The sequence below is a fragment of the Anomaloglossus baeobatrachus genome, chromosome 4 (genome assembly GCF_048569485.1).
Source record: "Anomaloglossus baeobatrachus isolate aAnoBae1 chromosome 4, aAnoBae1.hap1, whole genome shotgun sequence".
NCBI lineage: Eukaryota > Metazoa > Chordata > Amphibia > Anura > Aromobatidae > Anomaloglossus > Anomaloglossus baeobatrachus.
Window position 1 is genome coordinate 326,276,987 of NC_134356.1, and position 4,762 is coordinate 326,281,748.

At 39.7% G+C, this 4,762-nt stretch overlaps 1 pseudogene; it reads left to right on the forward strand.

The window, feature by feature from the left end:
• Positions 1–561: 561 nt before the first annotated feature.
• LOC142302395 (uncharacterized) lies at positions 562–2,049 on the forward strand (annotated as a pseudogene).
• The last annotated feature ends 2,713 nt before the right edge of the window (positions 2,050–4,762 follow it).

Consider the following 4,762-nt stretch of genomic DNA (forward strand, 5'->3'; position numbering starts at 1 on the left):
CATAACTCTACATATTGGATCCTGAGTATGCAAACATTTAATGATTAAATAACGAGCAAAATGAAGGATGCAAGAGGGACATAATGAATACTATTGACTGTTTACTCAGAGATATCAACCCATTTGCTCAGGCTTTCAAGATGATGAAGGATTTGATTGATCAGCGTCGCTACGACCAGCATAAAATCGAAACGTGGATAAAAAAGAAGAGACAACACGACCCTCGCCGATGCAACTTGCCAACAGCCAATGAAGTTGCAGCCATGTTTGTCTCCGATGATGGAGACATTGCCGTTCATCCCATTGAGCAGCGAGGACTACAGAATATTGTGCACCATAGCCAAAACTGTGATCCAATGGTGTATCCACTCTTCTTTCCATATGGTGAACACATATGAAAGGTATTTTCGGTCTATTCTAGCGCTATAATAGACCGAAAATACCTTTCAAATATGCTTACTCCCATCTGGGAATTCGGTACTAGCTGCTAAGGACCTGCCAAATCTTATCAGAGAATCCAGCTGGAGGACGGATGATTGCAAAGGAAACCTGAGATCCAAGATGTCGGTGGATAATAGGAGCCAGAAGCGATACCAAACCTGGATTCAGCAAGCGCCGACACAGCAATTGAAACACAGGATACATCCCTGTCCTTTCACGCATCACTGGGGTTGTGCGGGGGCGCACAACCTAAAAAGGTGAGCAGATCTGTATAATAACATACCCAGAATTATACCCACGGGTGCCTCTCATATTGCGCTTGTATTTTGTATTCACATATGGTTAACACGGCTGGCAACCTATAATACGAAAGCAAGGGAGAACTGAAAAAAGGAAAAGTCATGAAATGGAGGATGAAGACGATGAAGAACAGGAAGATATCAGTAATGATGCAGGGGAACAAGAAAAAAAAATAGGAATGTGTTGATGAGGGAATTTTATGCGTACCGCCTTCAGGATCAACAATCCTTCAAGCCGCTGTTACATTCCGGCAAGCTGACACAACAATACATAATTGATGTCTACCTAAAGGTTGAAGCACAGTGACTGGACTGGAACAGACAAAACCAAAAGAAACTCAGAGTAGAATTATATGTCAGGCTTATTGATTATATCAACAGTAGGGCTGAACAGCAAGATCTCAGACCGGGTCGCATCGTCATACTTACCTTTTATTTTACTGGTGAAAAACGTGCCATGACACAGAATTACCAAGATGCAATGACTTTGGTAGCAAAATTTGGAAAACCAGATTTATTTATTACGTTCACTTGCAACCCAAAGTGGGAAGAAATTCAGTCCGGCCTTTTACAACATGAAAGAGCAATAGACCTCCCAGATTTGGTATGTACCATATTCCACTTAAAGGCACAAGAGTTACTAAATGACTTGACTGCAAAAAAGGAGGAGTGATGGTTAAAGTAAACCCATACACCCACGTTATTGAATTTTAAAAAAGAGGCATTGCATAGATTCATCTGAATGTTCGTAACAGTAATGTTAAGAATGGAATGATTTATAATGCACATTTAATTCATCCATTTATTGTTTCAGGTCTTCATCATTGCCATATGCTCTTAATTCTGGACGACGAAGACAGGTTTCGAGAAGCTATCGATTGTGACTGCTGTTTGTGCAGAAATTCCTGACCCGGATATTAACAGGAAGCTTTATGATGTTGTTACCAGCTGCATGATTCATGGGCCCTGTGGAGAACACAATAGAAATTCACCATGTATGGAAGATGTAAAAGGAATCCGGACATGCTTCAAAAAATTTCCCAAAGACTTCAGCTAAGAAACAAATATTAATGTGAATGATTATCCAGCATACCGCAGACAAAACGATGGGATTAAGCTCAAGATTAGGGACGTGGAAGTTGACAGCTGTTGGGTTGTACCATATAACCTCCCTCAGAAATACAACGCACACATAAATGTGGAAATCTGCTCTTCCATCCAGACAGTCAAATATATTTTCAAGTACGTGTACAAAGGACATGATGCAGCCATCGTTCAAGGGAACGAAGCCAACAACAGCGGCACCTAACACTGGGATGAGATTAAGACTTACATCGACACACGATATTTGGCATTGCCTGGAGCAATGTGGCGGCTGAGAAAATGTGATATGTCTGCACGTTGCCATGCTGTAGAAACACGTCTGATACACCTACCTTTCCAACAATCAGTTTACTTTGAGGATGGAGCGGAGCAGCGTTCTCTGGTCAAAGGTCAGCGTGACAGCACAAAACTTACCAAAAGGTTCGTTCTAAACCAAACTGATCCGTCAGCATGTCAGTATTTATATTGTGAAATACCCTACCATTATGTCTGGCCAAATAAGTTTTGGAAGAAAAGAAAAAGAGGTGCTGACAAGATCCTTCCAAGAATGTACTCTGTCTCTCCACAAGATATGGAAAGAGTTTCTCTGTGCCTACTCCTGAAGCATATCAAGGGTAAGTCATTTTCATCTAATTATACGCTATTAGATCAACCTGACTTTTTTATAATTTCTAATTATTTTCATTATGTTGTTTACAGGTGCTACATCATTCAAAGAGCTGAGAACAGTGGAAGGACACACATATGAAACTTATATTTTGGCAGCAAGGGCCATGGAATTATTGCATCATGACTCAGAGTGGGACAAAACCATGAAAGAAGCATCTTTATTTAGAATGCCCGGTGAGCTTTGACAGCTATTTGCTGCAAGCCTGAACCATGCAAACACTGTTTTATGCAGGCGGTAAAACAGTCCACTCCAGACTTGGAATTTCAATTCATTTGAATGAGAGAACTGTATCAAGTATGAAAGAACGAACCTCAGTCTGTCAAGAGCTTCGGGATACTAAGCTTATTATATAGGATGAAATTTCAATGCCTCACGTTCATCTTTTTAATGCCGCTGATAGAAGCTTACATGTTCTCCTTCACAAAGAAGAACCTTTTGGTGGGATCCCGATTGTTGTTGGATGAGATTTTTGACAGCAAACTCCAGTTGTACTTCACGGAAATCGCGTTAGTATTGTAGAGGCATGTGTCAAGAGCAGTCCAGTCTGGAAATCATTCAAGGAAGTTAAATTAATCAGGAACATGTGAGTCAATCCTCATGAAGTAGAGTTTTGTGAGTGGTTGCTAACTGTTGGATCAGGAGTTGAAGATGGGAATACGGTGAATTTTGTGAAGCTGAACAAAGACATGCTGATTCCTGACGTCATGACGAGCATATTTGGAAATGACCTGAACTCTCTCACTCCTGCTGATGTTGCTTCCAGAGCAGTACTATGCCCTAAAAACAGTGACATGCTGACATTCAATGAACAAGTATTGAACATACTTGGAGGTCAGACTGAATCATACTTCACTGTCGACAAGATTTCATCCTGTGAGACAGAAGAAGAATGAGCTCAGTACCCCATCAAATTTGTACATTCCCTGACACCTATGGGCCTCCCTCCTCATATGCTGAACCTTAAGAAAGGCTGCTGTGTCATGCTGCGCCACAATCTAAATCCAAAGAAAGGACTGTGCAATGGTACTCGATTAATCGTAGAAACGCTTGGCACAAATCTCATCGACTGCAGTATATTTTCTGGGGAGCGTCGTTGTCAAAAGGTTCTCATTCAAAGAATACCATTAGACACTAGGCAAAATTGCGATATCCCGTTTAGGTTAACAAGTAAACAATTCCCACTTTGTCTAGCTTATTCCATGACAATTACAAAATCGCAAGGACAAATATTTGATAAGATTGGTGTTCTCATACCTGATCCTGTATTCACGCATAGTCAATTATACACTGCATTCTCTAAAGTAACAAGTTTTTCATTATTTATTTAAATAATTTTAAAAAATGGCATGCAATCCCCTCGATTTTTGATAACCAGCCAAGATAAAGCAGACCGCTGGTGGCTGCAGCCCACAGTTGTATATTTTATCAAAAATAGGGTGGGAGCCCAAGTAATTTTTTAAAAATTTTTTTTGCTTTCCAAGTGGTGTGCTGGCCAAGCATAGCCATACAAAAACTTGATATGACTGTGATGGGGCCGGAAGCACCCACACTGACAATGCCTGCTGATTCGTTGCGCTGCAGTCTTTTAGAAAGCTTTATTAGGATGACAAACTCGATTAGGTACTGGGCGTAAACGTAAAAGTCTGTGTTCAGGTCTGAGACCAAGACACTCGGTGTTCAGTGCAAACCCTTAACTTTAGAGTTCAGGTTTGCTCCTCCCTATTGATTTACTTATTTAGTGCAGGGTAATTGTTTATTACAGAAAATGGCGACATAATCAAAAATTATTTTTTTTTAAAGTTCTGATATTTTTTTCACCACTAAAGTAATAAAAAAATGGACAAGTTTGTTATCACCACAATCTTACTCATGAGGAGAATAACATCACCAGGTCATTTTTACCACATATTGTACATTGTACAAACAATAAAAAAAATGAATGTCACTATTGCATGTGTTTCACAAATTAACAGCACTTGAAAAATATTACAATTCATCCCACAAAAAACTAGACATCATATGTCTATGTAGACAGAAAAATAAAAAAGTTATAGCTCTTGGAAGGAAGGAAGGTAATAACAAAAACACAAAAACAGAAACTGGCTGAGCTGGGAAGGGTCCAACATTGTTTAGTTTTGTATTTTAATGATACATCCGAAAAAACCACTGATGACACATTGATGGTAAAAACGGACACATGGATGTCATACTGATCCAAAACACAGATGACCATGGTACCATTTTTTCA